The sequence below is a fragment of the Erythrolamprus reginae genome, chromosome 5, assembly GCF_031021105.1.
Source record: "Erythrolamprus reginae isolate rEryReg1 chromosome 5, rEryReg1.hap1, whole genome shotgun sequence".
Lineage (NCBI taxonomy): Eukaryota > Metazoa > Chordata > Lepidosauria > Squamata > Dipsadidae > Erythrolamprus > Erythrolamprus reginae.
The window spans coordinates 75,485,511-75,498,155 of record NC_091954.1 but is presented as its reverse complement, the minus strand read 5'-3'; positions in this window follow the sequence as shown (position 1 = coordinate 75,498,155).

The window sequence follows — 12,645 nt, the reverse complement described above, 5'->3', positions numbered from 1 at the left end:
GAAGGCTCTTCCCCTGGGGCCCACCAAACAACATTGTTTAGTTGACGGGACCTGGAGAAGGCCAACTCTGTGGGACCTTATCGGTCGCTGGGATACAATACAATACAATTCAAGACAACTTTTTGAAAAACATACAAAAAGACTGGTTTGTTTGTTTTGTTTTTGTTTTTGCAATAACAGTGTTCAGGTAGAAACGGTAGCAGTAGTGCCAAGGTTTTTGAGAATATATCTTGCCATTTCATCAAAGGGCTTGAATTTAGCAGTTTGCCATAGACCAGACACTAGAGTGAAACTATTAATCATATCTATAGTATTGAGTGCAGAATAATCCTCTCCAGTTCTGAAAAAGTCATCACATTCAATCTCAATATAAATTTACAGGTGCATCTTGCTTCAGAAATAAAACCTAAAAGACTATGGATCAAAAATCTTTGCATCTACTTGCCACATAGTCATTTAATATGTGGGTAAAAGTGATTCCAGTTTTATGAAATAAACAGGAATGCTCTTCCAAAGCTACGTAAAGGAAGAAACGAACCTTGTTCATCAACAATTACAATAATCTATAAGCATGTCTTTACTCTCCCTAACTGGTATGACAGGATAGCGTTGCCTGAATCATTCATATTTTCTAATTAAAGTCAGAGCACTTTAGTGTGGCTTTTTGCTCTTCTGTTAGATGAGAAAACAGGTTATTGTACGCTATAAAGATTGCAATATTTCCACTGTTACTTTTACCACTGTTACTATTCAGATAGGGACAATTCCTAGAAAATGTTTATTCTTTAGACGCAATTAAAAGAAATTCAAACAAAGGCATAGGAGTGGGAACAACCTAAGACCATCAAGGAAGCATTTTAAGATTAAAGTTGGGTCAGCAGTTGCTTTTCTATCCTCAAAATTATGTATCTGTTAGGCATTTCTAAGAAGGCCAATATGACTAAATATCCTCATGTGACACTCCATTCCCAAAGTTATATGCAAGGATGTAACAAGTATGTAGAAAGAAGACCACTATTATTTTTATATCCAATGTTGTCTCTATTAAATGTTGGAAAAGGCACGTGTATGGGATATGACGACTAGATATCCAATAATGGATGCGAGGTAATCCTCAAAAATGTAGGGATTGTGTAAGAAAAGCTAATACTCAGAATGAGCTACGGCTTGTAAGAAATTCCCCAAAGGTCAACACTGGGACGTTACTTACATCAGAAACAAAGGAAAAGGTAAAGGTCTATTGTAAAGAGAATGGGATGAATGGCAACAATGATGCTAAGAAAGCAGACTGTTATAATTTGCATTTTGCATCTGCCTTCTCTTAGAAGGGAAACAAATCCTATTTGCCATCTGTTGTGCTATTGATGGAAAGAATGAGCAGCAGCTCAGGGCAGACGAGAAGGACATGTAACCAATTTAAATGAATTCAAGTCTCCGGGCCCAGAATAATTATTAAAGGAGCTAGTGGAGATACCGCGAAATTGTTATCTGTACTCTCTGAGAATTCCTACAGATTTGGGGAAGTCCCAGATGACTGAATGAACATAAATGTTGTCTTTGTCTCCATACTAAGGGAAGGAGAAGGATCTGAGAAATTATAGTTCTATCTTCCTTATATTTATTTTAGGACAGGTTCTCCCTCAGAATATTGATATTAAAGACTATTTGCAGCTCAGGGTTCATCTGTGGGGTCATTGTGCTCTCAACCCCCCTCCCCAACTATTAGCACTGATGATGTTAGCTAGTTTGGTAAGCAAACATCTGCAAGAAGACAGCCAAACTCTGAGAGCACCGAGGAACCCACTCAGATGATTAAATAGCATACTTGTGGGTATGTTTTTGTGGGCAATGCTATAATGAACAAAAGCTAGTCATGTAAGATTAAATTTATCTCCCTTTTTGGAAAAGCTTTACAGATCAAGGGAATGCCATGGATATAATGTACCTAAAATTTGGTGAAGTATTCAATTAGATATCTCATGACCCAGGGGAAGAGCCTTCTCTGTGGTGGCCCCGACCCTTTGGAACCAACTCCCCCCAGATATCAGAGTTGCCCCCACCCTCCTTGCCTTTCGTAAGCTCCTTAAAACCCACCTCTGTCGTCAGGCATGGGGGAATTGAGACTTTCCTTTCCCCCTAGGCTTATAAAATGTATGCATGGTATGTCAGTATGTATGATTGGTTTCTTAAATTGGGGTTCTTTTTAAAAAAAAAATTAACTTAAATATTAGATTTGTTTACATTGTATTATTATTGCTGTTAGCCGCCCCGAGTCTACGGAGAGGGGCGGCATACAAATCTGATTAATAAATAAATAAATTAATTAATAAAATGCCAAAGGATAATCTAGATCAGTGCATGTCAAACTACTATATCTGTGGTGGAGGGCCTTAGCTTTGTATTTCTAATCTGTTGCAAACCAGTAGGATGTTGTGCCATCTAATTGCTGTTAAAGTTTCTCAATGCTTACTGTCAATTTCTGAATTTATGTTGTTGCAGATTGCGAAACAAACAAACCCAAGGCTGGCACAATTTTACTAAATGACTAGGAAGCTCTTCCTTTTTCAGCATGCCTAAAATACATACAGAGTTGGAAATGCAAACATTCCAGGCATACCAAGGGATCCATGGGATTATCATTTTCTAAACAGCCCAGAAAAATATTACCAGCATATGGAAACCCTGAAGAGTGAGGGACAGGAAAGAGGGATTTAATGCTTTCTTCATGGGCAACCCTATATGCTGCTTAGAAAAAGCTTTTCAACCACTTATGGGCATCGTAGCTCACATCTTCTGAGGTACAAATGCCCGCTGTAAGCATTTCTTCAGGACCCACAATTTCTGACTAATTTGATAGCAATGTAGACAACTTCAGTTCTTTAATAACTTGGTGAGCAATGTTGTGTAAATTCCTTCCTAGGCCTAATGAAAATGTTTATTTATTTGGGAGATTTAAAACATATTCTTTTTATAAAAATGTTTATTAAAAAGCTATAATTGGAAAAAATAAAAACTAATACAAGCTGCAAAGATATAAGAATAAAAAAGAAAGATCAGGACATCCTTCTGACTTTACAAATAGCGGGGCAGTTACTACTGCATTTATTGTTATTTATAACATAGAGTGAAACTCAGCTTGAATATGCCACAAATATGCTACACAAACTCACTCCTGCAATAGTATTCATGTCTTGCCAGTTGGAAGAATTTCCAACTGGCAACCTACGTGAACCATGGGGCTTTATTTTGTGAAGTTATTATGAAAATACCAATTATTTTATTAAAATATTGTTAGTTATGACATGATGAATTTTAGCTTTATCCTACAGAAGAAATAAATAATCATAGCTCTAATTGAAAATGGAGCCAACAATAAAATACTCTGAACTGTGTTTTTAAAAAGTACGATAATTTGTGATACTGATACTCCAGGCTCATTTATACAGATAAGACCAAGCTGACTTTGCTGTTTTTCTTCATGTTTACTGAACTCTGTGAGTATCTGTGTACCTCAGACAGAGTTACCATTAATGCTCATTCTCACAAGATAGGATTCCTATTTTAAATATTTGTTTTATAGGTCTTTGATAATTGTTTCAGTTTTGTAAAGGATGTCAAAATGAGTATGAAGAAACAAGATTGACAGTCAAAATAAAACCTATCAGGAAAGTTGGGAAAATTCTTGTGCATTGCAATCAAAATGTTTTATGTGTATGTAGCTCATATCAGTGATCAAAGAATCGAATGTGGAAAGGCATTATTCAACCATGTATTAACATAAATGTAAGTATGAACATAAATGTGTTGACTGGAGATTTGAGGTAAAAACTTGAATAAGAAAACAGGCATTTTTGATAGATTCAACATAATCTTAGAATACTTGATATCTTAGTTCCTCTTCAGTTGTTAAGATTAAAAAATAAATAAACTTTTCAAATGGAAATTCAGGTACCCCTTGGCTTACTATAGCAATTGGGACTGGAATTGTCATTGTTAAGCAGCACAATCAGAAAGCACAATGTCAGGTAACTGCATTATTTAGCAATGTTAATCCCAGAATTCTGAATTGTTTTTATGTAAAGAACATGAGTTGTTAAGTGAAGAGGCATGTGACCATAACTTCCAACTTCTTGGCAGTTTCCCCATTGACTTTACTCGTGAGAAACTAGTATGTTAAACTACAAAACGTTTGCCAGACCCATCCTTGAATACAGTTCATCTGTCTGGAACCCATACCACATCTTGGACATCAACGCCCTTGAAAATGTCCAAAGATACTTCACCAGAAGAGCCCTTCACTCCTCCACTCGAAACAGAATGCCCTACAAAAGCAGACTATCAATCCTAGGTCTAGAAAGCTTAGAACTACGACGCCTAAAACACGATCTAAGTATTGCCCATAAGATCATATGCTGCAACGTTCTACCTGTCAATGACTACTTCAGCTTCAATTGCAACAACACAAGAGCACGCAACAGATTCAAACTTAATATTAACCGCTCCAAACTTGACTGTAAAAAATATGTCTTCAGCAACCGAGTTGTCGAAGCGTGGAACTCATTTCCTGACTCAGTAGTGTCAACCCCTAACCCCCAACGTTTTTCCCTTAGACTGTCCACGATTGACCTCTCCAGGTTCCTAAGAGGTCAGTAAGGGGTGTACATAAGTGCACCAGTGTGCCTTCCGTCCCCTGTCCAATTGTTTCTCCTTATCTCATTTATCTTTTCTTCCTGTCAAATATGTTCACCTATACTTTTATATTCTTTTCTTCTATTCTTTTCTTTATTTATATTATTACATATCTATTCTCTTCAATGTGTATTATGTATTGGACAAAATAAATAAATAAATAAATAAAATAAATAAAATAAAATAAACATCATGGTAAAATGACCACAGCTCGCTGCAACTTTGGCCCCCAAGATCACATGACTGTTGGGATTTATTTATTTTATTATTTTATCAATTGGATTTGTATGCTGCCCCTCTCCGAGGACTCGGGGCGGCTCACAGCATATCGAAAAGTACAAAACAGCATACATCTCAAAAGATTCAATTAATACGACTAAAGGAACTTAAAAACGGCAATATAATTTAAAAACATTATCACCATTCACTCCATAAATACACTAAAACACTCATTGGACAGGGGGATATTGCAACAGCTGTAATTCTGAGGCACCATTATAAATACCCTTCCCTGAGTGCTGTTGTAACTTTGAATGATGACTGAATGAATCAATATAACCTGAGGACTACCTGTGTAAGAACATGCATGAAATGGAAAAGGGGAAATAGGAAAATGGGGAAAACTAGAATTGCTGAAAATTTTTAGTCAGTACTGTATTGCTTTTCCAATAGATGTACTGTATAGTTTATAGAAGAGGCATTGACATGGGAGAATGAGTAAGAAAAAAAAGATCTGGCATTTTTCAAAATTGTTCCTATTTTTTGTTAGGTTCTTAAAAATTCAGTTTTCTTTCAAATCATGCCCCAGATAAATCTTCAAAACTACGGTATATTAAAAATTATTTAACACTAAATAGCCATAAAAGATATTGTTCTGTTGAGCTCTCTGGTAGAATCCTCCCGAAAATTCACAGATACAAATTTCGGATACACACATGTTTGAAAATTCAAAACAATATTCTTTATACCAAAAATTCAAATAAACTAAGCACTCTTTTTGTATAGCAAAGAGCACTCGTTTCCAAACAAACTGGTAATTTGTACAAGTCCCTTATCAGTTCTGAGATACTAAGCTTGCAGCTGTGAGGCAATTCACAGTCCTTCTTCTTTCACAAAGTGAAACACACTTTGCTCTGGTTTAGTTTCAAAGCGGGGAAAAATCAGCACACAAAGGTCGAAGTCAGCAAGGCAGGCACGAAACACAAGGATCAGATAATCCTCCACAATGGCCAAACCCACAGACTGTTATTTATAGCAGCCTCACTAATTACCACAGCCCCACCCAACCTCAGGTGGCGTCATTTTCTTTGATAATAATCTCTCAGTTGTTGCTGCCTATGCATCGCTCTCCGCATGCGTGACTGTATCATTAACTCTTGTTCCGAATCCAAGGAGGAGCTAGATAATTGATCTCCTTCTGAGCTGTTTGCCACACTCTCCTCCTCTCTGTCACTCATGTCTTCTTGGTCAGAGGAGCCTTCAGCAGCAGATTCCACTGGGAGCAAAACAGGCCTGCGGCATGTGGATGTCTCCCCCACATCCACAGTCCTTGGGGCAGGAGCTGGGCCAGAGCTAACCACAACAGATATAAGTATTTTTTTAACAACTTGGGCAATAGAAAAAAAATGCAAATTCCAAAAAGTTGAAATTGCATTTAAAATAAAATTATTATAAGGGAAAATGCAAATATAACAATTTCTTGAAAATTGAAGTCAAGTGTGGCAGTGAAAGAGTTAATGGAATGATTGCTAGAAACAAAGCATCTGTGGTCCCCTTTCCTTGTTGCCCAAATACATATTTATTTTACATAATGGTTAATTCAGGACTGAGGGAAATATTTTGATGATATATACTGTATAAGATAAAGACAATGATGTATCAAGGATTGCTAATGTTAATGTTGAAGACCAAAAAAGAAAGAAAAAGTCATGTGATAGTGACATACAGTAATATTGAAAAAATTGTAATTGATGCAGTATTCAAGGAATCAATACGGTCAGAAAAGCACAAAAGGGAAGAATAGAAAGTGAGCATTCTGTTTGTGTGATATACAGTTTATAAAAGTAGAATGCAGTGGGACTGGATTTCTGAAGAGTATTTGCAGTAAAAATCTAAATACATTCAGGAATGAATGGAAGGTGAACAAATATGGATAAAAGAGAAGAGTGAATGACCTGTGCAATATTGAAGTGGTTTGGTCACTTCAGTATGACGTGATTTGAGAGTAATGATGATCACATTACAAAGCAAATAAATGTCCAGGCCTAAATGCCTGAATATTTGAATGTTCTGTTACTTGATATTTTAATATTTATGTATTTATGATAGAAATTTGTTTTTAATTTATTTTAAGATTGTTTTCTACTCAGAGTCACTCTAAAATGGATGGCCGTACAAATTAACTGACTGACTGACTGACTGACTGAACTGACTGACTGACTGACTGACTGAACTAACTAACTAACTAACTAACTAACTAACTAACTAACTAACTAACTAACTAACTAACTGTTGTGATTCCGTCCGAGGCCCCTCAGGGAACGGCTGATCTTCTGTCGGTTTCCTGCTCAGAGGGGGAGGATGAGGAACAGGAGGTGCAGGCAGACGAGGAGGAGGAATCCCAGGCTGAGGAAGAGGGGGAACAGCCAGAGGCCCCCGAGAGGGAGCTCTCCCCAGCAAGCAGCCTGGATTCCTTAGAGGAAAATGCACAAGCAATAATCGATCTGCGACAGAGAAGAGCAACACAAAGAAGGGACCAATTGGCTAGGTACTTTCAGCACTAAAGAGGCAACAGCTGGGTTTGGGTGTGGTGCTCTCTGGAAAGGCTAAAAGGCAGACCCACCCTTCCTGGCTTGTGGAGTATTATCTTTGGGAGTCCTGGGACCTGGCTGTGATCTTTGGCGTCTTGGAATTCTGGTTTGTGACTTTGACTACTGAAACCTTGGGGGGAAAAGGTGGGGGTCTTATGCTCTACAGTGGTGGGTGTGCCAGCAAGAAGTTTGCTGTATTGTCTGGACATCAGGACTCTGCTGTAAAATCTCCTAGCCTGCCTGTTGGGAAGAACAGGTTTTTCTCTGTGTTTATTTTTCAAGCTATAAAGTACTTTTGCTTTTACCAGCGTGTCTGGCTGTTTTTTCCAGTTGGTGTTGAGGTCTGGGGGAACCCAGACAGAACACTAACTAACTAACTAACTGAAAAGCGACTAGTTTTAGAAGAAAGAAAAGTTTCAGAAATTCATGGCTGAATACAGTTGATGAGATCCTCAAACCTAAACAGAAGATAAATTTAACTACAAATCCCAGCGACCAGTTAGGTCCCACAGAGTGGGCCTTCTCCAGGTCCTGTCAACTAAACAATGTCGTTTGGCGGGGCCCAGGGGAAGAGCCTTCTCTGTGGCGGCCCCGGCCCTCTGGAATTAGAAGAGATTAGATTAGAATTGCCCCCACCCTCCTCGCCTTTCGTAAGCTCCTTAAAACCCACCTCTGTCTTTAGGCATGGGGGAACTGAGATATTCTTTCCCCCTAGGCCTTTACAATTTATGCATGGTATGTTTGTATGTATGTCTGGTTTTACAATAATGAATGCTGTGATGTAACTGAGACCTGGATTTGTTTAATTTTTTTCCTTCTTTTCATTTCTGTTCTTACTGATTCCTACTGCTTTTTTGTGTTTGTTAAATATTGCTTACACTGAAAATGAATTGCATGATAGCTATGAATTTTTCATTAGAACTCTGAATTCCATAAATTGGAGCCAGAGATACACTAAGGACTGAAGAATGGAATGCTTCTCAACACATCTTTTATTTATTTTCTTTCTCCCGCCCAATGAATTTTTTTCAGCATTTTTTCAGAGAATATTGTTTATAATTGAGCCTATGGCTTTCAAGACCTATTGTAGATCACCCAAAAATGTTCCAGGAAATTGGTTGATAATAGTCAAGTAATAACCAATAACTACTTTCTTCTGAGAATATACCTGTTGTGAAAATATAATGAGGGGGATGGCAAACAGCTCTGGAGTCCACTGAGGAAGAAAGAGAATATAATATGAAAATAGATTACAAATATTTTAAAATAGAGACAAGTACAAAATACCTTTATTACTAAGCTTTTGACCATCTTCTTCCCACTATTTAGGTACTTTTCCAAATCACAACACAACACTGTTAGGGTACAACATCAGTTTATAATCCATTTACATTTTAATTTTCATATATATACAGTGTTCCCTCGATTTTCGCGGGGGTTACGTTCCAAGACCACCCACAAAAATCGAATTTCCGCGAAATAGCTGTGCGGAAGTAAATACACCATTTTTGGCTATGGACAGCCAAAAACTACCCTCACACACCCTTTTTCAAGGAGCCGGGCTTGAAATTAGGGCAGGGAGCGACGAAAGTGCGGAGGCCGGCAAAGATTGCTTTGAATGTCGGCTGCCCCCGCCCCCCCAGCGTCTCCGGCCCCCTCGCCACTACTGCCCGCCCGCCCGATCCACCCCTCTCACCGGCTTTCTTGGGACACGGGTCCTCCTGCAGCAGCGCTGGCGGCTACGGCTTCTCATCCTCTTCATTCGGCCGGTAGCCACTCTGAGTGCTTTGAGAATGCCCACCCTGCCCCCCTCACAGTCCCTTAGCTGAGAGCACTTTCGTCCCAGCTATCAGCGAGGGGGCTGCAGGAGAGGTGGGGCAGGTTTTTTTGCTGAATTTGAAAATTAAGGGAGACTAGGATAGATCTATTTCGGCCTTATTTTGGCCTCATCCGTACCCACTGGGACTTGAACCTGCAACCTTTGCCTTGTAAGGCAGAGAATTATCCTCTAGGCTACAGTATCCAATCCCTTCAGCTCTGCACCAGGGAAGGGTTACATATTTTTATGTCGAATCACCCTGGTGTATTGAAGGAACATCACAGCTCCTTATTTGCCTCTTGGCCCAACCCAGGGCCATTTCCATTATATATATATGTATATGTATAATATATAAAATAATACTGCAATATAAAATATTTGTATATAATATTTAATTATTTTAATATTAATATTTAATCTTTAATATTTTGTGACAAAAGTTAGGGTGTAAAGATTTGGAGAATATCTCTTTCCTTAAGAGTTTGCTTTTAGTTAAGAATCTCTTAAAAAGCATGTTTTAGGGTGGTTCTCTCTTTGGAAAGGAAAAGAATAAAAAATCTTACTAAGTATGACAGAGACTGGATTTTTTTCTTTTTGAACAGCAAGAATCTCCCACCCTTATACTTGAGTTCCCAGCAACAAGTAGTACTTTTGCCCCCCATGTATTCCTTGGATAGGTTTGCATTTTCCTTCATTTTTAAAAGAGAACTTTTCTTGTTTCACTGATGCCTGTCTGGCAATGCTGAAATTCCTTCGCCTCTGTTTGTTGCTCTCCTCGTGGCCAGTTTCTATGGAGATACAGATTCCATGCCTAACAAAACCCCATACTTCAGGATCTCCTCGGAAAACTATCTCCCTCAGCTTGCTTCCAAAGAAAACACAGGGATAGAAGAAAGTCAATGCACATCCTTACTTTTCCCAAACCTACATATACATCATATATTTAAATGTCTATGGAGATTTAAATAATATGTTAATTGTTATTGGATTTTAGGACAAAAAGTACCAACAGCTCATTCTTTCTTCTCTGGCATACACTCCAAAATTACCACATCACGCTAATATTCCAACATTAGCAAGTAGACCAGATGGTCCACATTAACATTCCAATATTGTTTCAGTTGCCAACAACAGCTTGCTCCTTAAATTGCCTCCCAAAATATAAAAACATATCTAAACATTTAGTAATGTGTGTGGATGTGTGGGGTACATACGTGCATAAATATGATGGAAATCAGTGCACATGAGAGAAAAAAGAGAACTGAAACCTTTCCCTGGCAATTCAGTTTTTCATTTTACAATGAGAAGAAATTAAGGGAGCATGAGAGCCAAGATTTACATAGGGATTACATGCCGTTTGGTGTCGACCACCCTTGCTTTTTTATGAGGTGAAGTGAATAACTGGTATGTTTCGGAATACATCCTGTTTGCATCCTAAATTCTGTCATAGTGGCTTGCTGTGGTGGTGATAGCGGCTATAAGAGTATATATTAAAAATATTTATACCAGCATATTCATCCAAGGTATGAAGAAATTCCTGTTGTTTTGTTAAAGTAAACAATCGTCTACTGTATATTGGGCAGTAGCACTCGAGACTCTAAAAGGAACATGGCGGACTCCAACCTGATCTCCTTGACATACACATGTAATCTTCACATACTAGGAGGCAAAAGCAGTTGCTTTATATATCCCTTTACCTTCCACGCTGGCAGGCTAGCAGTGTCTTGGATTATATATGTGTCTCAACTAACAAAACAAACTTCTTTTCAAATATTCAAGTCTATATGAGGGCAGCAGCAATATACAGTGTGCCCTTGATTTCCGCGGGGGATGCATTCCGAGACTGCCCGCGAAAGTCGAATTTCCGCAAAGTAGAGATGCGGAAGTAAATACACCATTTTTGGCTATGGACAGTATCACAAGCCATCTATTAACACTTTAAACCCCTAAATTACCCTTTCCCATTCCCTTAACAACCATTTACTCACCATTATTAATGGTACTCACCATTGAATAAGATACTTAGTGATCCTGATATTTATAAACATTATTTATTTATTTTAATTAATTTTTTTGTCATTTATTTGCAAAAATTATTACTTTGGCGATGACATATGACATCACTGGGTGGGAAAAAACGTGGTATAGGAAAAAAACCACAAAGTATTTTTTAATTAATATTTTTTGAAAACCCGTGATATAGGCTGTTCGCGAAGTTCGAACCCGCAAAAATTGAGGGAACACTGTATTGGTATTTATAATTTCAGTGACAATGGCAAAAACACGAGAAAGCAATGTCAAATCATGCAAATAGGGGGAAAATAGCGATGATGTAGAGACAGATGATGAGCCCCTAAGGTTGCATGGTACTCAACATTTTAATCAAGAGCTGAAGATCTTTTGGAATATTAATGGTGCTTATGACATGGATTAGATTAAAACACAATGAATGTATAGTTGCTGATGTTGTCATGCAGGAAAATAAAATTTGAAGCTGCAAAAGCAGAACAGAAACATGGAACATAAGAAGCCTGATCCTGGGAAAACTCAATATAATGAAAAATTAAATGAACTGACTTACTCATCGACATCTTAGGGGTCAGTTAATTGAAATGAATTCGAATTGGGCATTTGCAATCTGACAATTGTTGTGGTTCAGCCTGAGGCTGCTCAGGGACCGGCTGTGTCTCTGCTGGCTCCATGCCCGGAGGAGGATGACAGCAAAGAGGAGGGGGCTGAACAGTCGGACGGGGAGAGGAAAGTCAGGAATGGGATGAAGGAGAACAGCATGAGAGCCCCGGGGGGGGGGGGGCTCTACCCAGCCAGTAGCTTGGAGTCATTAGGTGATGAAGCACAAGCCGTCATTGACATGTGACAGAGACGTTCAGATCAGAGAAAGGAGCAATTAAAGAAGTATTATCAGCACTGAATTAGGAACAGCTGGGCTTGGGTATGGTCCTCCTTAGCAGGGTTTAAAAGGCAGGCAAGCCTTTGAAGCCATGTGGAGTGTTATCAGTTGGAGTTACAGTGTCCTGCTTTGTTCTCGGCGTCTCTGTTCCTGGCTTGTGGCCCAGCAGTTTGGAAGACCCGTGGGAGGTGTAGGTCTGCTATCTACAGCCTCGTCTTGGCAGCAAGAATCCTGTATTGCTGCATGGACTTTTGCCTTCGTGGATATATCTGAAGATACAGCATTTTCCTGTTTGTAAGGACATTTTCTGTTACCTGTGTTTTTTCTTGAATTTTATAAACTGCCGTTGCCTTTTATCAGTGTGCCTGGCTTCTCTTTTTGGGTTGGTATTGGCTTCCGGAGTCACCCAGACAGAACAA